Consider the following 23,692-nt stretch of genomic DNA (forward strand, 5'->3'; position numbering starts at 1 on the left):
CACGTTGTGTCCTGGTGCAGGTTTGTATTAAACTGTAGCTACTTCTCACTCGGCCTCCGTTTGTGTTTCTTCAAGAGGAGGCGGCCCAGCGGAAAGCCTCCTGGACGGCGGCTGTGTGTTGCTAGAACAGCTCTGATCCATCACTCTCACCTGGGAGGTCTGGGCAAGGTCTGGAAATACCAAAATAAAAAGTTTAAAAAAATAAGCATTTGTTTTAAGGGTCATCCCTCTCCTGAGAGCCCAGAATTTCTGATGGTGGAAAAGGAAATTTGGGGCCAGATTTCCTGGAACAGTTGGTGTGTTCTCTGAAATAGGAAAAATTAGAGGCGGCAGTAGAAACAAAAAGAAAAGGCTCTAGGCTCCCTCACCTACCCTTTGGCAACTTGTTCTCCTGGCTGCCGTTTTGAAAGCCAACCCCAATTGCATTCAGCAGAAGCTGGGAGACTGTATCCTCATAAAGGCATGGCATCTGACAGTCACCTCAAGGCCTCAGGGTGTCTTTTGCCTGCTTACTTACTCTCAAGAACCCCGCCTTTGAATATGGTGACTAGATCTCAAACCCCCTTGGATTGTAGGAGGGATTATCTGGTTAAACTCAGACTAAAAGGAGTGAAGTACAAGCTATCGTCACAGCATTTGGAAGGTTGGGGCAAGGGGATCATGAGTGTGAGGCCAGCCTGGGTCACATATGCGTAGACCCTGGCTCAGACAGAGTGGGTGTGTTGTTAATTTCAGTGCTGAGGGGTACCTTGTGGTGATTTCTTAACCCTCAAAGACACAACCCTAATGAGAAAATTCTAGACAATGGAGAAAATCTGTTCAGCACACTGGGGAGCACAGTAGGTTTTGACTAACTGCCCCAAATCTATGGTAAATATATGGACTGGGGGAAAAACACAAGCTTTGGTCCCAGCACTCAGGAGGCAAGGGCAGGCAGGGCTACGGAGTGAGACTCTCAAAAACCAAAGGGCAGGCACTGTCCACGGGATAGGCATTTGCACAGCATGAGGGAGAGTACAGGTAAGTGTCTAGAAAGACCCTGGATACCTTAATATGTGCAGTTGGAAAAAATAACCACAGTTTTGGACTTGAAAATTAGGAACAGGAGAATCAGCTATGCAACCATCAGCTTTGCTTTCTTAACTTGGAATTACAGGTTGACTCACAGGCAGACACATGGGACATTAGGAACTGTGAAAGGTCATTTGAACCCCAGGTTTGAAGAAGAAACAATACTGGGAAAGGATAAACATTATTGTCCTAATTGGTAAAAAGGTTTTTATTTTATTTCCTTTTTTGTTTTGTTGTTATTTGTTATTGTTTGGGGGGGGGGTTGTTGCTTTTTTTTTTTTTTTTTTTTGAGACAGGATCTCACTATGTAGACCAGGCTGGCCTTGACCTCATAGGGATTAAAGACACACCACTATACCTGACAATTAGAAGCTTTCACAAAGCTTTGCCAACAAAGCAACATATTTCGCTTAGTGCTGTTAAAAGTTTGCTTTTAAAAACACCTTGCTCTTCTCAGTATCTAGCTTTAGAGTGATGTCTGCATCCGGTGTGAGCATTGTTTTCTGGCTAGTCACATGAGTGCATTGGAAACTTCCCTTGATATGCAAGTTTTTCACATTTTTTTATATTAAAAGGAAACTTCTTTGAGATGGGATTTCTGTGTGTCATTTCTCATTGGACAGGCTGACAACAAGATTATAGGGATTCAAGCCCCCTCTGAGGGGAAATTCCCAAGGTCACCAAACTGCAAACTGTTGCTCGTAGGTCTGTGTGCTCCGGTGACATCATCTAAGCAGCGCCTCCTGTGTTGTGGGGATTTGTCAGTGCAAACTGGCCTGAATTTGGCAGGGCTGATGACCCAGGAGACCCTCTCTTGATCAGCCCCCAGCAGCACCACCATGCCACATTTTTTTTAATATTTTATTTTAAAATAATTTTATACATTGACTTGAAACTGTGTAGCCCAGGCTGGCCTCGAACTTGTGATCCTCCTGCCTCTGCCTCCTTCAGCAAATCCTACCGGTGTGCACCACCACAACCAGTGGTGCACACATTTCAAGGTACCTGAGGGCTTATCATCACTAACAAGACTTCAGGAAAGGCTTTGACCCCTTCTTTCCTGAGGGAAACCAAACAATTGGAAAAGCTCCTGGAAAACACCTCCCAGAGAGGACCAGACACGTTTTTTAGTACCAAAGACAAGACACTTCAGTCGCAATGCCTTACAGGCCTGCTCCTGTGGCCGTGGGTCATCAAAATTCCCGGTGGCCCAGAAGAAGAACTTCAGACCCAGGAAGAGTTGCTAGGTAGGGGCTGCTGAAGTTTCTTCAGATGCTCAACCGCCAGGTCTCTGTGAGTAAACCATCTGCAGCATGGTCCTAGTAGTGTCTTTGCTCAGAACATTTTGGAATTCCTCCTTAATGTCTGCTCTGTGGTTGTGAAATTCTCGGGAACTGGCACCAGAGGCAATTAGAGAATGCTGCCTTCCAGTCATAATTCTGTTTTTCAGATGCCACGCCTTCATCTGGCACCGTGGTCATGACAAGTGGTATCCCAGTTCCATTCATTAATCAACACCAACACTTTGGGGATCATAATGGTTTTCCCTGATATGAGCAAAGTAGGGCTCTCTACTAGATCGGAGGACTGAAGTTGACCATTGAGCCCAGTGGCTCTCAGCCAGGGCCAGTTGTGTCCTCCAGAAGACAAGAATAGGGAACATTTGGGCATCCTTTTGGCTGTCACAACTTGGTGGACTAGTGCTACTGGAACAGACGGGGTGGTTAAAGCTCCAAGGTACTGCTGAGCAAACTCCTTGGGATGAACTCGGGGCAGCCGCCACCCAATATATCAACAGCAGGGAGATGGAGAAAGTCTGGTCTAGCTGAATGTTGAAATGAGATCATTGCTTCAGAAAATTGTATAAGAAAGTTTTAAGAAGGGGGGAGGCAGAGCTAAGTTTATGCAATTCTGCGTGACTAGACATTCTGGACTGAAGACATCATGAGCAGAGCTGGAGCACAGCATCCCAGCATCAGTCAGGAGTAGGACCCTAAGGAGTCTCACTGTGTCCTTTCCCGTGGCTTCACCTGTCAATCCTGTGCCACCAAGATCAGGAACCATGTTGTACAAGGTTCCGCCTGACCACTCAGCGATGCTACGGGGAACGAGGCTGCGTGTGCAGATTTGATTGAGGCTGTAAGTGCAGAGAGAGGTGACACAGCAAATGGCAGCTTGATCACTGTCACATCTCAACCCCTTAACCATAAAGTGTATACACTTTCTTTTATATCTAGGTGTACACTGAGCCCCTCTCCAGGAAATATCGTGGGGTGGATGGAGGAAAGGACCCTTCTAAAACTTAAGGAATGGCGTTTGGAAAGGGAAGTAGGTATTATTGCCAAAAGCAAAATCCAAAAAAAGTGCATGAAAGGGCAGCACTATATGTCTGGAGTGGCTCCAGTATTCAACAAAGCAGCACAGTCTTATCTCTCTCCTTGACCTCTTTGTCTCAAATGTTTGAGCGAAAGCTATATAAACAACTTCTGAAGTCTAAGCGCACAGCCTGATAAACCTGTATAAAATGAAAGTGCCGACGGAGACATCACATTGCCGGCACCTGAGAGACCTGCCTCGTGAGCACTTCCTGTCATACCAGTGCCTCCCATCCCCCGATGGGTAACTACTTCCCTGGCAAATAAATGTTGTCTCGTTTTGAAGCCTGATTGATGGAGTCCTACAATGCCTACAATGCATGCTCTGTTTCTCGACATTAAGTTTTTAAGATATAAAGGGCACATCGTATTGTCCAGTGTGTGCAAGACTGTCTGAGATGATGGAGGGGACAACTCTGTCTTCAGTGTGTGCGCAGACAGGAACTTACATACAGGGTGAAAGCAGGTGTGTGTGTGTGTGTGATGGACGTAGGCGAAGTGCTTTCCTGCTGGTGTAGAACGGGACTTGTACAATTCAAGAGTGAAATGAAGAAAGCAATTCCAGTTATAGCAGCATCAAAAAGAACAAAGTGAGGGCTGTAGCAGTGCCCAGGGGTGCCTGCTTCTCTCGGAGAGGATCCAAACTCAGTTCTCAGCACCCACACGGCAGCTTGAAGCCACAGGTGACTGCAGTTTGGATTCTTCTGACTGTCTCAGGCTCCTTCATCTACATGCACATACATGCACTCAGGCACACAAACATACATGTACATGTACGGTAAATGTTTTGAAAAGAATAGTGTTTGGCAACAAATTTAGCAAGACAAATACAATTGTGCTCTGAACCCCATGAAACTATTAGAAATGTTTACAACATCTAGACAAATAAAAGATAATTCCATGGTCATAAATCAGGTGATTTCATGTCATTAAGATGGTCCCAGTCCCCAAATCTATGGACCCATAGATTCTGCATAATCCCCATCAGAACTCCAGTTGTAAAAGCGGATAACTTGTCTTAAAAATTCATTTGAAACTGCAAAGGACTCAGAAGAGTAAAATAAGGAAAATCTTAAAGGAGCTGGTAAAATCATGAACCCATTTATGAAGCCGGAGCCCCCAGCAACCTAACTACCTTTCAGTGGGTCTTTCCTCTTAAACATTCCTCCACATCAGCCCTGCCACACTGAGGACCAAGCTGCCAACACAATCGACTCCGGGCAACACGCTCAAACCTTACCCAAACCATAGCAAGTGCACACCCAACAAGGCAGGAATGAAGATATTCTAAGGACACACGCCGACCCCTTCCACTATCAGACTATGGAGACAATGAAGGAATTGACATTTCCCCCCAGAAGTCTCGTGCTGGCGAAGGAAAAGCCTGAGACCTTGGCATCAGCCAGAGAGGAACTTGTCTCCAGGAAGGAGACTGCGCAGGATGCTGATGATGCAGAACAGACTTGGAGCCAACAGTGGAAGTCAGTGCTGGGTCAGTAAGAGTCAGGACCACACTTTAACCAGAAAGGCACGGTTATGCATACCTCTTGCTCTCTATTTAGACCTCATGTCAGTACTCCGAAGATGGGCTTGGGGGCACCACTGGCGCTCTTTACTTGTCCTTCCAGTGTGGTCACAGGGAATGAATCTTTTTTGTTTGTTACTGTTATTTGCCTGTTGAGGACAGTAGCCTTGCTTGTTAAAGCTGTCCAGACTCCGACCCTAACAACTCCAGTAGCAATTTCAAGATGATTCAGCGGAGGAAAACAGTCTTCTCAACAAATTGTGCTTAGAAACATAGACATCCATATGCAAAAGGATCAAAATGGGAAATCTGCCTCACGATATGCAAGACTCAGCCAAAATGAGCCAAAACTTTAAACCTAAGAGCTAAATAAGCGCTAAAGCTAGAAAACTTTTAGAAAAGAAAAAAAAAGCTATAGAGGTAAATTTTTATAGCTTCGATTTAGTATCAGATCCATACATATGATACTAAAAGCACACACATATGCATATACATTTTATTTCAGTGGAATATAAAAATTTATATGTCAGATGAGACCATCATATATGGGGCGGGGGAGGGGAATCTTACTTCATGCCTTGAAAAATGTAGAGAAAAGAAGAAGCGGAAGATTGTGGGAGAGGGAAGCCCTTGGTATTAACCTCTTCTGGCATGCCTTCAGCTTTGGCCAGAGCAGCAGCTGCCAGAGGTATGTCTTCCCTCGTCTCATCCACTTCCACTCCTCACCTGGCCTCCTGGTGTACCAGGGCTTTTCCAGGTTGAGTGGGCCGGACTCGGGTCATGATGCTACCAAAAAAGATCTCCAGATGGCGCTGTAAACTCACCAGTGGCTACTCAGGCTTAAGCCGCAGGCCACTAGGAAGCAAACAGGTAAAGCTCAAGGAAAAACAGCCAATTTCTGTGCTCGGTCCTGGACCCCCAGAGAGGCTTACGGCTGTGCAGCCAGCAAACAAACGAGGGAGCTTAGCAGTTTTTCCCATATCTGGAGGTGTCTTAAGAGAGTTGACTTTTACCCCGATCTCCAAATAGATAAAACAGGATAGCCACTTAAATTTGAACTTTACATGAAAATATAATGTCGTGTATAGTGTTTGTGGCACGCTAAACTAAAAACAGAAAAACAAAAAATTTACTTTTAATAATGATGTCCTATATTTATCTAGCAACCTACTGAATGTTCCGACTTTCATTTAGTAGGTGCCTGTGTATCAGCTGCTGGGCCTACAGTAGGAGTGTAAAGGTGAAGCAGGGACAGCGCCTGCATTTAGTGAGCTGGGGGTTAGACATGTTGACAAATGGTTTCAATCAGAAAGTAGAGAAAGCATGGGAAAGTGTGGATATGGGTGTTAGCTGTAACTCCAGGACCTACCTCTATTTGTTTTATTTTCTTTGTTTAGTTTTTTCTCCATTTGGTTTTTTTAAGACAGGGTTTCTCTGCATAGCAACCCTGGCTGGTCTCGAACTCACAGAGCTCTGCCTGCCTCTGTCTCCCAAGCACCAGGACTTAAATTAGCATGCACCACGACTACCCAGCTGGAACCTACTTCTGATGCTCACTAGCCTCGTACTCTTAGGCAAGTTATTAACATCCCTGCGCCTTTGATGTGAAAATGGGAACGTTACCACCCTTGGAAGATTCCCCGGGAGCATCTTCCACAACAAAGCCACGGAGGAGATAACACTAACACTTGAGCAATGGACAGATGTTTATCTGAGGAGAGGTCACTCCCTAGCCTGTCTCAGCCATGAAACAACTGTTTGCTTGTACAATTCCAAGTAGCTGTTTTGGTATTTGTTGAGAAGCACTGACATGGAAAGAGTGGAGGGTGAGTGAACCTGGTGAAACAGTGTGTCAAATGCAGTCTCTGCATAAATAGGAGCCTAAACTTTTATCTTTAAGCAACTGTTTCCTCAAACGTCATCAAAGTACCCCTAAAGACACGGGCATCATCATACGAAGTGCGTCTTTGCTGGAACACCAGCTTTCCTTAAAACTCTTATTTTCAAAATCGCACAGTTTTGTATCTACTTCATACGTTTAGTTGTTTCAGTGTAAAAGATATTGTTAGCAGTGGTGGCGCACACCTTTAATGCCAGCACTCAGGAGGCAGAGGCAGGCGGATCTCTGAGTTAGAGGCCAGCCTGGTCTACAGAGAGAGTTCCAAGTTTCTACACAAACCTGTCTGTTGTGGATGTAAACATGCTTTTGTTTTGATCTCAGGTGTGGGATATGGCACTGAGTCAGACTGTTCACAGCAGCAAACTATTTGCCTGGTGCAGGCTCTGAGAGGGGGCTCTTTGCCAGCTGCAGATAGTTTAAATCTGAGGACTCTGAGAGGGAATAAAGGCCGGAGCCCAGATATATAAAGAGGGAGCTCTAAGAAAGAAGTTTTCTGGGGCTTCCCCCCGCCCCCACTGCCTCTGGCTGCTGTTGATGCAGTTTGACAAGAAGAAGTTGGAGATCTCCTGAAACGAAGATGGGACTTGCCCTAAAGAACCCGAGTATCCTAACCAACAGGAAGTAGCTAAAGGGAACTCTGTCCCATCTCCCCAGTAATCTTTTTTCTCTCCTATCTGGTACTGGGGTGTTGGAAGGGATTGGAGTGGAGCAGGGAGGGAGAGGCCTAAGAAACATACAGTAAAATAGAATTAAAAAGCAGCACCAACACCCGTCTTGAAAAACAAAACAAAAAGCTATTGTTGTTCTTACTCTCTAAAAACAAAAACCTGAAAAATGTGTATCTAATCTCTAGCTCTTCCACCCTGTTACATGACTTTCGAATAAGCCAGGGAAAGCCATAGGGACTTAAGCCCAGGAATATATGAAAGGCTTTACCTTATAGGAAGAACCCTAAGATTTGAGGGTGGATCAGAAATGGAAAGACTGACAGAGAGAGCAGGCGTGAGATGATACAATATCCTAGGTCTGTGATGGTCATGGAGAGGAAGATAGAGGGGAAACAAACAGATGTTAGTGACATTTCAGAAGCAGAATTGATTAAAATGGAAAACTGTCCTGGAAGTTGAGAAGAAGGGTGGATTAGGATCACGTCCACTTTGTTTGTTTGTTTGTTTTTGTTTTGACACCATCAACAACGTTAGGACTGTAGAGTAGGTATTGGTAAGTGGGGAGAGAGAACATGCTTCATTTAGACCCACTGGGCTTTTGATGTCAGGGCTGCCTATAAGGTCTGAGAGATGGGAGAACTGATGACGATGGAGGCACATGGAGTCAGAAGCTACAGGAAAAGATGAGGCCATTCAGGGAACACGTATGGAGAGAAGAATGCAGACAGAACGGCGGTCTAAGCCAAGGGGAGCTATTGTCGGATGGAGGCGGGTTTCAATCTTACAAGATGAAGGGGTTCTTCAGATGAATGGTGGCCATGGGAACCCTGGGAACCAGCCAGTGTTCAAGGTTACATTCGTGGGGCAAGGTAGTGTCATGACAGAGCATCAAATTAACAGGCAGCAAAAGACAACATGAACAAAATCTGTTTCATTAGCTTTTTTTTTTTTTTTCACTTGTCAAGGGGGCTGGAAGGAAGGCTCAGTGGTTAAGAACACTGAGTTCTACACAAGTTTCTACACAAACCTGTCTTGGAAAACAAAACAAACAAAAATATATTGTTGTTCTTACTCTCTAAACAAAACCAAAACCTGGGGAATGTGTATTTACTCTATAGCTCTTCCATCCAGAGGACCCAGGTTCTATTCCCAGAACTCACGTGGCAGCTCACAACTGTCTCTAACTCCAGTTCCAGGGGATCCAACACATATGCAGGAAAAAACACCAATTCACATTAAAAAATAGTATTAAAAGGGTGAAAAGAGAACCCAGAAAATAAGAAAAAAAGATTGCAATTTATATATTTGATGAGGTCAATTACCAGAAAACACTCCTAACACTGAACAACAGGGGAAAAACTCAACAATTCAAAAATGGAAAAAGAGATTCTAAGAGTCATCCTTCTCCTCACTCCCCCCAAAAAAAGATGCACAAGTAGCCAATAGCATATGAAATAGTCTCAAAGGTAAAGGCAAAGTCAGATTATGAGAGCCAGGTCACAGACATTATGACAACTACCAAAAAAACCCAAAAACAAAAACAAAAACAAAAAAAAAAAACAAAAAAAAAAAAACATAAAACAATGAATGTTTCCTCTAAAAAGGTAAAAATAGAGCTACCTTATATTCTGACAATATAAGGTATTATACTTATATATACTCCACTTCTGAGTATATGCCCCAAATAATTTAAAACAAGATCTCAGAGAGATATTTGTGTGCCTGGGTTTACAGTAGCACATAGCACAATAAGCAAAAGATGGGTTCAAGCAAAGTGCTCACTGAAGGGCGAAGGGTAGGTAGGGTGTGATGTGAACAAACAATTCAGCCTTTAGAAAGAGGAAGCCAGGTGTGGCATACACCTGTAATCCAGCCCTTGGGAGGCAGAGGCAGGGGTTCAAAAGTTCAAGGCCAGCTTCAGCTACACAGTTAATCAGGCTACTTAAAATCTTATTTCAAAATAAGTAGATAAATAAAAGGGCACATCTATCATATATTGAACATGAAGAGAAACTGCCTGGGCTGAAGAGAGCTTGGTCAGTAAAGCACTGGCCTAACAAGCACAAGGACCTGAATTCCACACATGGTTCTTCACATATATAACCCAGGGCTGATGCAGATGTGGTGTTCCCATGTATAACCCCAGTACTGAAGAGGCAAAGACAAGTGGATACTTGCCACTCACTGGCCAGCCAGCCTAACCAACTTGTCAAGAACTAGGCCAGGGAAATAACCTGTCTTTGAACAATTAAAAACATGAACCATGGGGAGGGAATGAGGGAGCGGGATACAGCTGGGACACAGAGTTAACAAAATGTAACTAAAAAGAAAAAATAAATAAATAAAAAGAAAAAGAAAAAAAAAAAAAAAAACATGAACCATGCCTTGAGTACAACACTCAAGGTTATCCTGTAGCTCCACCCTCCCAGACCACACACACACACACACACACACACACACACACACACACACACACACCTTAGGAAATAATTCTTTCCCATTGGAAAATAACCCATATTTGCGATTATAGAAGCAAATGGAGTGATACTGTACTCTTAAGCAATAACAGTGTATCGCTGGATTCCAGCCACTATGAACTAGTAACTGAAATGTATACCTTTACTGTTCTTCCTTTTTGAAATGAGAGTATCAGTACAGATCAATGATCCCATATCTGGACTGCTACTGTATGTTGACTCTGTAAGAGGCAGGTGATGAGCTTCTTGACTTCACAGCTCTTCTGGCTGATGGATGGACTGGTACCCAGGAGTTATACCCAGGATACAGGACCAGAGGAGCAATATACACACTGGAACCTGATTCAGATAATGAGATCTGTCATTGGCCTGATGCAAAGAGACATGAGGGCCTTGGGGAGGAGCTGAGTAGATTTTGTGAACAGATGTCAAAGATGGCAAATTATACCTCCCAAATTATTGGCCTCATCAATACTTCCCATTCACATATATTTATTGGGCTGGAGAGAAGCTTCAGTAGACAAACCACTTGAGACACAAGCTTGGGGATCTGGGTTTGACCTCCAGTATCCAAGCAGAAGCTAGGCATGGTGGCATGAGTCTGTAATCCCAGTGCTAGGGACCGTGGAGACAGGAGGATTCCCTGAAGCTCACTGGACAATTAGCTTAGCCAATCAGCGAGAACCAGTGGGGTCAGTGAGAGATCCTGCCTCAAAAACTAAGGTAGAGGCTGGATGTGTTGGCTCAAACCTTTCATCCTAGCACTTGGGAGCAAAGGCTGGTAGATCTCTATACATCTGAGGTCAACCTGATCAACATAGTAAGCTCTAGGCTAGTTAGGGCTACATAGTGAGTCCCTGACTCAAATAGAAAAGAAAGACAATGAGAAAGGAAGGGAGGGAGAAACCAATTAAAGAAGACAATTGATACTGATCCGTGCACACACCTGCATACAACACACACACACACACACACACACACACACACACACACACACACACAAAAGCCCATACTTTTGTTACATGACTTTGACCTTTTTCCCTATTGAGACATGGGATCTATGCCCCCTGCCTTGCCTTGTCAGCGTGAGTGTGCCTGTGTGTGTGTGTGTGTGTGTGTGTGTCTGCATTTTCTAACAGGACATGACTCAGCTATACGATTTTGAAGCTAGGTTATAAAAGGGATTTTGCTTTTCTCTCCATTGGAACGTCTGCCCCTAAAATCTTCAACTACTATGTGAATGGCCCAATTGCCCTGAAACCACCAGATGATAGGAAAACCAAAACTTGCTCTGAGGTACCACGAAGACAGGAGGTTGTCCAGAAAGCCCCTGCTATTTGAGTCCCAGCCACCATTTGAGTACAATGACACCAGAACCATCCGAATGAGCTCACCCTAAACTCCTAGCCAGAAATTAAGATAATGAAATAATTGTTTACACCATAGAAGTCATGGTGATTCATTACGCCAAGACAGATAAATCAACAAACCTTCAAGTCTAACGCAGAGAGTCTGGGAGACCGCATAAGCAAAGTGCTTTCTAGAAAGATCCTCTTGCCTCATGTGTGATGAGAGATGGTGATTCAAGAATTACAGTCTTTCATCTCAGGACTGCTCACGTTTTATCTACACCATTCAGGTCTACACCTGCAAACACAGAGCTCAGCCAGAACTTCACAGATGGGAAGAAAAGGAAACTGAGTCTGAAATCCTGCCCCGGTGTTCATAGCATTCAGACATTTGTAGGTACAGTCAGGAACCATTTCAGTTTTCCAGTTCTGTGGCCAGGGGCGAATGTGAATGGGCATCTACCTTTCTAACAGTTTTTCTTGGGAATTATTTGTCAAGCAATTTTTTCCTGAAAATCGCTTTAGATGGGAGGGGAGGGAACTGGTTCACTACGTCAGTCCTTTCTTTTTTCTTACTCTCTAGTCTCCTCTTTTGCCTGAGAAAATGAACCCAATTCGGGTGTTTTGATAGCAGTAGTCCTTGGGAAGTTCTGAGTGGAATTCATGAGGACCAGACAGGGAGACTTGGAGGAGAAAGCCTGACTCTGGCACGTCAATGTGTGTAGGTGAATTTTTAACCTAAAATAGGCTTCTTATATTCACCATCCTTCTGTACCCCAATCCTTTCCAACACGCCAACACCAGGTAAGAGAGACAGAAGGTTAGAGGGGAAAGGAGGTGTAGGTCTCTTTAGACTACTTCCTGTTGATTAGGGTTGTCGGATTCCTTGGGGGCAAATCCAATCTTCATTATCAGGATAGCCAACAAACCAGCAAACCTGCAATAGCAAACACAGCTGCAAATGCAGTAACAGGAGAGCAGTGGCCTCCTCCTCCTCCTCCTCCTACCCCTCCTCCTCCTCCTCCTTCTTCGTGTCCCTACCCCTCTCTGGGCTCTGTCATTTATACCCTCTCAAGCGTCCCCAGACTTCCAGTCGTAAACTATCTGGAGCTGGCAAAAACTATAGCCCTGCTAGTGCATCAGACAATCATGGTCAACCGCTGTGGACAATCTGAACAGCCCCATATGCCACACCTGGGATTAACAGAAATGTATTCCCATAACATGACTGGGTTGTTATTGTTTTTAAGAAACCAAAACTCTCACTGCAAATGTGCCCAGAAGAATCCAGTGATGTTCACCAAAGGCATAGGCTTGTGTTCATACAGAGGGTGACTAGGGCCAAGGACAGGAAGGAGGGTGACTTCAGCAATATGAACACACACATGAGAGGAAACACTAGTGAAAGTGTAGGAGGGAAGACTGCAAAATGCGAGGTTTTAGGAGACAGAAAATGCCAGAGTCTTGGCTAATAGTTGACTAGAGTTTGGCATTAAGATCAAGAGCTAAGGGTGTGGGCCAGCTAAAATAGAAGCAGCAGTATTAAAGACGAAATATGTGCATAGACAATGAGGAAGGTCTGGACTGAGAGTCTGAGGCAGTTAAGTCAGAGAAAGTGAGGAAGAATGAAAACCTTTGTCTTCACTGGAGTCAATTACATAAACGTTTATGTGTCACATTCTGTCCTAGATGCCGAGGAAGCTGATGAGTAAGACAGAATTCCTGCCCACCAGGACACATAATCTGACTGCAGAGACAGAAGTGTAAGGATGCTACTGTAAAATGCATGTAAAGAAGGTGTGTACAAGGTGGGCTCAGAGGTGACAAGACATCTGGGGGAGTCTGGGCTGAGGGAGGGAGAGACAGAGGTCACCAGCACCGAGAGGACCAAGCCGATGAAATCTCAATGGTGTTGGGCATAACGAAGCCCTAGAGAGACTAGAGTGAGAAAGGACTTCAGGGCACTGGGAGGAAGAGGAGGTATCAAACACTGAGAAGATCCACCAAAGCAGACTTGGCACAAGTAATCTGGGGGCACGAATGTGCCTGTCAAAGAAGGACCTAGGTGTGAAGAATGGAATCTACACCAGCTCCTGGGCCAGGGGAAGGAACAGGAGCTGTTGGCAAATGTACTGGGAGAGGACTGTATAGTTGGTAAATACTTAAGGGATGGCTGATCAAAGACGGTGAGTTCAAGGCCACCAGGCTCCAGAAAGAATCCGCTGTCTTTTTGTTTTTCCCTTGTTGTTGAGAGGATATGTCAGCCGGAAGCTCAGGATGGCCTTGAACTTTCGGCAGTCCTCCTGCCTCCACCTCCCAAGTTCTGAAATTCTAAGTGTGACTCTATAGTTCACCAGGCTCGGAGAACCTGTCTCAAACAACGGCACACAAACAAAACCCTCAAACATGTGTATAAGTGCCATTCTGTTAGCTCGACCCAGAGGTGAAGGTGCAGGCTTCCTCATGGGAGGCTAAATGGGGTGCGTGACTGAGAAAACTGCACGCCTTCAAAGATTAAAGTAGCAGACTGCAATTGGAGGCCATAACACAAGAAAGATCCTCAAACTCGGCTTCGGGTCTCCCATATCAGCGAAAGAGAAGGCATAGTCTCCACTTTTGCCTTTGCTAAAGCGGTAAGGAAGACCCCATCATCCCGCTACTACGGAATCAGAAGTAAGGGCTTGTTCCTTCTTTGCCTAGACAGGGTGGAGGAATTGTTACCCTGTTGCTAAGGAAAAAGGAAGGGGCTGTTCCCAGTTGCCATGGTGACAAGGTAAGAGCGTTCCCTCAGTACCGCCTTACTTTACCCGGCGGTTTCTTCTCCTCGTTGCTATGGAGATCTAGAGGAATTGTTCTTGTCTCCCGCACCTCCTACCGCCGTTGCTAGGACGAGGTAGAGGTAGGGGTAGTCCGCCTCTAGCCGCCTGGTTGCCGTGGAAACGGCGGGTGCCCTGGCCCCGCCCCGCTCTGGCTGACAGCAGTGGCCGCATCGCGCCTGCGCAGTGCTCTCGTCCCCCGCAGTCTCTGTGCGTTGAAGCCGGAGACCGCGGCGGCCTCTGCCAGGACCCTCCGCCCCGGAGCCGCCGGCCGGAGCCACAGCCCCTGCCGCAGCGCCCCCGCCTCCCGTCCCCTCCCCTGCCGCCTCCGCCGGAGCCGCCTCGCGCACTGTGAGTCGGGCCGAGGCCACGGTCGCCGTGGGGCTGAGTCAGCGGGAGGCCCGGGCCGGGCTGGGGGAGGGGAACCGGGCTCCCCATCCCCGCCAGCCACTACCCCCACCCGTGTCCCATTCCGCCGGGCTTCCATCCTCGGTGGCCTCCTCGGTGGCCTCCGGGGCCAGGCCTCCCCAGCCACTCCTCCTACCCTCCTCCCTCTCTCCCTCCTTTCGGACCCACCTAGGGTTTCTTCCCCTCTACATGTGGCGCTGTCGAACCTCTGCCCGTGGCCTTGTATTTTCCCCAAAACTCTCTCCTGTCTGTCCTTGTCCCTTCTCTTTACTCCGGGGCCTGACATCTCCCGGCGTCTAGTTTCCCCAAGTGATATGCCCGAGAAAAGAGTGACAAGGGGAACAGCCAGTGGAGACTTAGGGGAGGGGGCATTGTATCTGTCCAAACCTTGGGACCCCAGGGTACTTACCCACCCGCTCCTGACCTGCTCGTGCCGGATTGGCTTGGGAAAGCAGGCCTGGATAGTTATAAGTAGCTGCAGAGAGCTGGCGCGGCTTTCGGAAGAGGTTTTGCTTAGAGGGGTGAAGCTATGTTGTGATCAGCTACTGTTGGGTGCTCAGGGCTCGTGCATGATGGCCTTGTACTGTGCTGAGCCACTGCCCTGGCCACACTTTGCAGGGAAGAGAAGGGAGTGAAGGGAGGGGGACGTGGTTGGTTTGGGAGCTTAAGTTCTTGTGCTTCCGGTGCGTTTTTTCTGTGAATAAGCATCCTTCTGGACTCTTTAAAGAGTCACGTTACAGCCTTGGTATATGTGAGGTTTGAAGCCAGACCTGTAATACTGCAGCAGCAAGTGCTTACTGATCAGGGGTTTTAATTTCTGATACCTGTACATTTGGTGAAGAAGCCAATCAGAAAACAGTGAGGTTTGACCATCTGAGCAGAGTGGAAAGGAGAGGCGGTTTAGAGTCCCTCCGGGGCCTGTATTCCTGCCTCCTGCAGCTCTGAGTCTTGTTGGGGGCTGTTGCCTGGTGGGGTTTCCTTGGCCACTCACCAGCTTGCCCAGCTTGCTGTACCTAGTGTTGAAACAGAGTCCTGAGCTATGTTCTTTTTCCCAGCAAGAAACACAGCTGAAGTTCAGTTTGTGCTCATAGCCAGAAAGTTCTTCCTAGACATGCCTCGACTGGAGGGCTCCTAACTACTGTGTGTACCTCACTGCCAGCTTCCTTTGATTCCTTTTTTTTTTTTTTCCTCCCAAATTTCAATGTAGTGTTAGGAACTATGCATACAGCAGTTCTAATGAACAGGAGGCTTTGGGTTTCGTTTGAGTTTTGTTGTTGTTGTTGTTTTGTTTTGTTATTTGTTTGATTGATTCCAGGCTACAAAGAAGGACATGGGCCCACTCCTAACTCTTGTGGTGAAAGACCCACTCAGTAGGAGTTTCAGAGGTGGCAAACAGATTTTGCTCTTAGACTGCTCACTCATGGCCTATTGGCAGCCTCGCCGGGGCCACTCCCTGCCCCCATGCCCATCAGATTAGTTTACAGTAGCAAAGACGGCTGTCGCCCTAGTTTTAAACACAGAGATGGAGTTCAGGAAAATGACAGCCCCCATCCAACAGTGGAGTCGGTTGTGTTTCGGATGCCAGTCTGGGGTTTGGCGGGATGCACCTGCCTGTGGCACGGTGGGAACCTGGGGCCTGAGAGCCGCATTCCTTCTGCTTCTCTCCATGGTGCATAGCTCGCCCCAAATGCCGGAGGAGGGCAGGAGACAGCTGTGCTGGAGAGCTGCTCTTCCCAGGCCGGGTGTATTTTGGGAATCAGCGTTATTACTGGGGTGGAGGGTGGTGAATTAAGCAAAGAAAATGTGTCAAGGCTAGAGAGAGATCAGGCGAGTGTGAGATGCAGTGCTCCGTTTGCAGTTTGCCGTGGGATAGTACCTTTTCAGAGCATCAGAGAGGCTTTCATATGGGTTAATTTGCCTTTGAAAATCAAACCGGTGTTTTATGAGATAATAACTGAATGCTTATAAACTGATTCTCTTAAGAAACAAGACTGAGACCTCTCCTATAGGCCTATCCAGCTGCCATTGAAGGTAATTGTTAAGACCAGGGAGAGGAGCATGGTTTGGACCAAGCCAGACCTAAAGCTGTGTGATAGATATTATGGTTTTATAGGACTGTATTTCCTTGATCTTGAGACAAACCTGTAATTTACCAACAGCTTTTAGGTAAAGTGTGTGTGTGTGTGTGTGTGTGTGTGTGTGTGTGTGTGTATTCTGAGCTACATCCTAGTTTCAGAAGCAGGAAGTAGCAAGCCTTGGAGGAGACATTTGTGTGTCTTCGAGCTAGAATGGTGTTTCCGTTTTGTGAAGACGCCAGGGCTGCCCCACCCAAGCGCCCGCACATTGTCAAGGTGGGTGTCTCTGAAGCCTTTCTCCAATCCTGTGCTCTCCGTAGGTTTAGGTGATGAACTAGACTTAGGCGTGCTAGTAGCTGTTAAACAACTCAACATTCCCGTGTGAGAGTCCAGCTCAGGGTCTTAAGAGGGTACTCTCCAGAAATCTAGCCGAGAGCTGGGAGCAAACCTCTTAAAGACTATCCCTGAAGTTAAGCAGGTAGTATTTTTCAGAAGGTGAGTAGATTTCATTTTTCAGACTGAAATGTGTGTGCTCCTGCATATAGACACGTCTGTGAGGATCCTAGACACACACGGTGTAAAAAGAATTCACTGTGTGATGTTGAACCTCTCTCCCTGGAGTGTGTTCGAGCTGGACAGGACATGAGATGTCCTAATGTTCTCATTCCCAGGTTTTGACACGAGACACCAAGAGTTAAGTGATTTGCCCCAAGGTGACTGGACTAATGTAGAAAGTATGTGAAAACGCTGTCTATGTGTATACCGTGCAAATGACCGCTGGTGGTTAATAGCGTCTGAGTCAGGATTAGAACTCACATTTCCAGACTAGGGCTATTCTGCACTGCCACATTGCTGCATTTGTCACACTTAATAGTTCAAAGGGCTTTCATAAAAATAATTTAGTAGTCTGTAATTAGCACTGTAGACAAAGGCTTCTTTTATTGTCTGAGATGTTGCAAGGCCAGGCAAAATGTCCAAGTGTCTAATTAAATATTTATTCTTGCCACCTTAAAAATAACAATTTTTCCTCACACACTGAGACTTCGGGAGGTCTTCTTTTTAAAAATATGCATCAACTAACAGAAAGCAAATGCAAAGCTGGGGGTTGAAGGCTTCTCAGCCTATCCAAGGCTTCTGCGTTCTGGAAAGCAAGGAAGAAGGTAGAAATGGGGCTGAGAATGGGAGACAGCGTGAAGGACAGCTTCCAGGCTCCCAGCCAGCCCTCCAAAGTAACGTTGCATAGGTCCTGGGAGCCACATGGATTTCTCATCCCTATCCTTTGGCAACTGAGTCGATCCGGACTCTCCAAACAAGTATATCTGAGCACAAATCCCAGTCCTTCTACTTCCTGGCCGTGTGACACTGGGCAGGTTACGTAACTGCTAAGTGTTAGTTTTCTCGTCAGTAAGCCTGGGTGATGGCTGTCCACAGCTCTCATCTTAAGGCCAGGAGACACTGCCCCACAGGGCTGTTACAGGATGCGAGTAAGCAAAGCTTGTAGAGGAGCTGCTTGGTAGCAAGTAGCAATCATTATTTGCATTTACTGGTGTCATGAATTTAAAAAGAATGTCTCAAAGTTTGTCATGAGAAGTCCTCCCTTAACTGACTCAGAAACACCCCATTCCTCAGAGCCTTAATAATGTGTTTGATGGAAGCAGAGATTTGTCCCACGCAGAGAGTTGCAGTGTCATTTCAACTGCCAAATGAGAGCGCATATGTATGAAATGGTCCTTTGTCTCCATGCATTCAGCTGACTTGGTTGTCTGACAGAATGGCCAGGCATGAGCAGTGGCCTGGAGCAGAGCACAGGCTGGTGTGTTGTGTTGTGCTCGGGCCTTCTGCTGGGGAGGCTAGTCCGAGGAGCAATCCTAATTTGAAATAGAAAAGCAGCTGAGCGCTGGCTCATTAGTAACCACCCTCACGTGGCCCTCGTTCACGTCCCCTGCCGTGAGACGTGCACCTTGAACCATGACTTTGCTCAGTACCTGTGGGGTACAGAGGTCAGGCGGAAAGAGCCCTTCCTCCCAAGAGGGAGACCTCCTCCCTGGGTGAGGAGAGGGAAGGGGAAGCCATTCTGGATGGAGCAGTTACGAAAAGACACAAGGCCTTACCAGAGCGAGCCATTCAGTTGGCAAAACACTCAAATAACAACAACAATAACTCAAATAATGACACTTTAAATCCTGTGTCTCTAACACAGAAAGAGCTTGAAGCTTCAGGAGACCTAGCTGAAGTATGATACCCTCGGTGATGGATCCGAGTTTCCAGATCCAGGCCGTATCCCTTATCCAGGCCTCTAGACTAGCTGGAGTGGACTCCTGGCAGGCTCAGCTTTAAGTCTGATCCCCAGGACTGCAAATAAACTTGGGGAATATCTACCTCTGGGAAGTAAAATGTGGGTGTCGGGAAGGGGAAAGGACTCAAAGGGGAACGTTTACTTCCTCTCTGTCTGTATTTGACCTGCTGTAAGACACACTGTTTCATAGCTTAGAGAAGACCAGACAGAGCTGGTAGTGCGTTTGGCTCAGAAAACACATTTTAATATAAAACCCCAGCTGTAATGTTCAGTGATGGAGCAATGGTTAGATTGCTTCCTTCACATACCAAGCCAGTGTCCAAACCTCACGAGTGAGGAAGGTCCCTCTGAGGTGGCTGCTTCCCTGGAAGCCCAGAATGCTTAATGAATTCCTCCTCCACTAGTCCCCTTGTCCCCTCCCTTCCCCTTTTGAGAATGATCCCCTCTTCTCGACCAGCTGAAGTAACCACTGCTTCCTTATAAGATAATTGAATTTCAACTATTGACCAAAGTGGCATCTGCCCACGTTACCTTTACAGCAGGTCTGTGAGCTGGACGTGGTGCTGGATGTGGAATCCCAGCACCCAGGACAACCCGGACTCCATAGTGATTGTGCTTCTCAAATAACAACACTTTAACATCCTGTGTCTCTAATGTCAAAAGAGCTTGAAGCTGGAGACCTAACTGAAGTATGGATACACTCGGTGACGGTAGCGGCAATCTGAACGGGGACTGGCTGGTCCTTCTACACAATATCAACAGCTTCTGTAGAAATGACTGATAAGGGGCTGGAGAGCTGGCTCAGCGGTTAAGAGCACTCGCTGTTCTTGTAGAGGACCTGTTCAGTTCCCAGCACCCACATGCTGGCTCACGACTCTCTGTGGGCACTCATGTGGTGCGTATCCATGCAGGTAAAACACTGAAGCACATAAAATAAGGAAACCTAAGAAAAGAAAGACGAAAGAAATGACTAATACAGTGTGGGAGGAATTCACTAAGTGATGCTGAATTTTTAATTTTGTCATCGGCCGGCCAGTTGTCTGTTTTAGCCAGGTGTCCTGTTGGTGACACACTTACTAACTGAGCATGTGCTCTGGGCACTTGCCAGAAGTAGCATGGATTATGCTGACTAATTCACAGCCCATCACCCAGTCTTTCCTTTGGCTAAGAGTACACATCTCCACGGTAGCTGGCCAGGGTTGGTGGGGCATCCTGTGGCCAAGGGTGGATTTTCCCCGGTGTGAAGTTGCCTGGCCAGTTCTTGCCACACACTAGATCTTGTTTTCACTAGCAACATGCCCTACCAACTTTGCTGCGCCTAGATGTTGTTTTCCAATTTCTTATCATAACATCAGTGTTCCAAGCTCTGGACGCTTGACTTCCCTCAAGTAAATAAGAGCTTAGCCCATCTGAAGTGTTTTGACTCCACACAAAAATAATGTTTTTCATGAAACTGTTTCCTAATATGTAGGAAATACATACCACTTGTATGATATGATTAAAATAGATCAGCAAGAAGCATGGTTCCAAATCTGCCTAGGAGTTGAGAGTACACACACACACACACACACACACACACACACACACAAAGCCTTAAAGGGACACATATCATTAGAACACAAATTTCCATTTTTAAACTATTTTGGACTTTTAGTTAAAGGAGTATTTAAAAATACATAGATTTTTCTTTCCAATCTTTTTTTAAAGATATTTTTAAATTTATTTTATGAATATGCATGCTCTATCTGCATGCACACCTGCATGCCAGAAGAGGGCATCAGATCACATTATAGATGGTTGTGAGCCACCATGTGGCTGCTGGGAATTGAACTCAGGAGCCCTGGAAGAACAGGCAGTGCTCTTAACCTCTAAACTATCTCTCTGGCCCATAGATTTTTTTTATTACTACATTAATAATATAAAATATTTAAAAGAGTGGAATTGTTGGCAGCCAGAAGTGCTGAGCTGAGCATGGTGGCCTATACCTTTAATCCCACCATTTGGGAAGCAGAAGGAGGCAGATCCCTGTGAGTCCAAGGCCATTCTGGTCTATGCACTGGTCTATACATAGTTCCAGGCTAGCCAGGACCACAATGTGGGACCTTATCTCAATCTTCCCCACCTCCAAAAAGTAAGTAAAACAACCAGAAGGGTTCGACACTGAGGATTGGTCAGGTTCACAGAAATAACATACCACATAGGCATTTAAAACCTTCATCTAATAATATTATTGAACCCAGACATATTCTGTAATCCTAGCTCTTCGTGGGATGAAGCAGGGAGATCCAAGTGAAAGGCCAGCCTAGGCTGTATCCCAAGCCCTTCACACACACACACACACACACACACACACACACACACACACACACACTTGCTGGCATTAAAACTTCTTATGTGACCAATGGAAAAAGCAAGCTATAAAATAGCATTTCAAGGATGCCATTCTATTAAGATATGAAATATGAAAAGATACCAGGAAAGTATCCATCAATTGTAAATTGAGTATGTATTGATGGTTTTCTTAATGGTTTTTAAAGCTTTTCCTCATTAAACATCAGTAACTTCGTACATTTTAAGCTAGTGACATACAGAGTCCATGTAATAGAGGAATCTCTGTAGGTACCAGTTTTTTAAACTTTACTTTATTTGGGGTTCCTAAAGCCTCTACCTTCCTTCCAACCCCCAACCCTATCTAAGAGAGGAAGAAGGTTTGAAGGAAGAAAGGAAAGGGGATGTTGACCTTTTTACTTTTTTCAGCTGGGTAGGGCCATCAGGTTCTTGTGGGGGGCAGTAACAGTCTCAGTCATCAGGATACCCAGCAGTCCAAGTAACCAGCCAACTAGCAACTGCAGCAAGCAGTCTTCTCTCTTCGGAGCATTATCAAGGGTTCTCTCCGTCTGTCTCCTCCACGCCACCACCCATTCTCCCTATGGGCTCTCATATTTATACCCTTCAGAATCCTCAGAATTCAGCCAACGGAAGCTGGCAAAGCCCACGCCCCTGTATGAGGCAGTTGTCAGCTATGGACAAACTAAAACCCCACACTTGCGATTAAAACAAAAACATGTTTACATAACATAACTGAGTTTTTAGAGAAACCTAAACTTCCATTATAAATCTTAAAAAAAAAAAACCACAAGATGTTTAGTCTTTAAAATGTTTTTGCAGCGTTTATTTGTTGTGGGACACACTCCACGAGGACAGTTCACACATGGTTTTCTGTGCTTTCCCGCCACCATGTGGGTCTTGGAGATTGAACTCAGGTCCTCAGACTTGGCTGAAAGCACCTTTATTCACTGAGCCATCTCACCCCCTCCCCCCTCAGGATATTCAGGTTTCATGTGTTTATCTTGAGGCAGGGTCTTCTGTGTTGCAGGCTGAGTTTGAACTTACTACACACTGGAAGATAACCTTAAATTTTTGATCCATCAGCCTGTAGAGTACTGAGATCATAGTAACATGCCACCATGCCTGGATTTATGAGTTGCTGGGGTTCATACATGCTACTGAGCTACAGCCCCCGTCTGGTATTTACTGATTTAATACCTATTTGTTTCCACTGTCACCATGAGTTTCTGCACTTCTCAGAAGTATTTCTTTAGGTAGCCTCCTTGTTTATCTTTTGAGCGAGCACAGCATGAGCCTTAAACATGTTGGATGGATGTAACTTAAAACCACAGCCAAGCACCTTGAGTCCATCCACAAAGGAAACTATCTCTCTTGAAGAAACAAAATGTAAAACAATTATGACAAGAAAGTGAAAACTGGGCTGGAAAAATGGCTCCGCAGTTAAGAGCTCTTCAAGAAGACCCACGCTTCTTCATGCCGCTCACCGCCATCTGTCACTCCAGTGTCAGAGCACCCAATGCCCTCTTCTGGCCTCCTTGGGCACTGCATATATGTGATACACATACATAACATGCAGACAAGGCACACAAATAAAAACATACACACAAAATGAAAATAAATCTTTTTAAAGCGGGTCTTAAAATAGCCTTATTTGCTTCTTTTTGTTTTTCTTTTGGTTTGGTTTGGTTTTTGGTTTTTTGAGACAGGGTTTCTCTGTGTAGCCTTGGCTGTCCTGGACATACTTTGTAGACCAGGCTGGTCATGAACTCACAGAGATCCGCCTGCCTCTGCTGCCTTCAAGTGCTGGGATTACAGGCGTGCGCCACCACTCTCAGCTCCTCTTAACTTCGGCTGTTTAAATGTATCAGCTGGCATAGACAAGGGCCCTGTGTTTGGTGGCCTGCCTTTCTCCCAGGCTTTTTCTCTGAATGGCCAGAGCTCCAGTGCTCCGGGGCCTTCCTATAGACTCTACCTTGAGTTGGGTTATGTGTTCTTGCTCAGACCTCCATAGCCACCTGTCTTTCTCTGTTTTTGTTCCATTTCGTTTGTCTTTCAGCTCAGAGACCCCTTTTCCTTCCAGCGTAGACATGGTTGTCTCGGGTAGGCTTTTGCCAGTAGTGGAGTCTGTTCATCTTTAAATGCTAGGAAAGAGACACTTCTAGGGGATCCAGGACGTGGAGTGGAGACACATATGGCCTGTCCCACAGCTTGGTCTGTGCGGCAATAAATGTTTACTAAGCAGGATCTGTCTCTTCTGACTGCCCTAACACTTGTCCCAGATGGGGAAGGCACAAGTCGGGCTGCCTGGAATTATAGTGAGCAAAGTCTTTGGTTATGTCTGGCTGGAAAGGCTCCACTACCAAGTGATTGTTGACTAAGCAAG

At 45.9% G+C, this 23,692-nt stretch overlaps 1 protein-coding gene and 1 long non-coding RNA gene across 3 annotated transcripts in view; one reads left to right on the forward strand and one right to left on the reverse strand.

Annotated features, from left to right (window-relative positions):
- Positions 1 to 41: 41 nt before the first annotated feature.
- LOC129690739 (uncharacterized) lies at positions 42 to 15,190 on the reverse strand. The gene is made up of 2 exons (XR_008722363.1): positions 14,999 to 15,190; positions 42 to 170 (listed from the first exon to the last, which is right to left on the reverse strand). It is a non-coding gene; the product is annotated as an uncharacterized LOC129690739 (long non-coding RNA).
- Positions 14,373 to 23,692, forward strand: part of Mapre3 (microtubule associated protein RP/EB family member 3) — a 48,043-nt gene continuing 38,723 nt past the window's right edge. Inside the window, exon 1 of one of the 2 annotated variants that reach the window (XM_055626547.1) lies at positions 14,373 to 14,532. The gene's annotated coding sequence lies outside the window, so the exon portion shown is untranslated. The remainder of the gene's footprint in view (positions 14,533 to 23,692) is intronic. The other variant, XM_055626539.1, reaches the window with a different exon arrangement.

This window comes from Psammomys obesus, unplaced genomic scaffold (assembly GCF_907164565.1).
Source record: "Psammomys obesus unplaced genomic scaffold, mPsaObe1.curated_primary_1811, whole genome shotgun sequence".
Taxonomy (NCBI): Eukaryota; Metazoa; Chordata; class Mammalia; order Rodentia; family Muridae; genus Psammomys; species Psammomys obesus.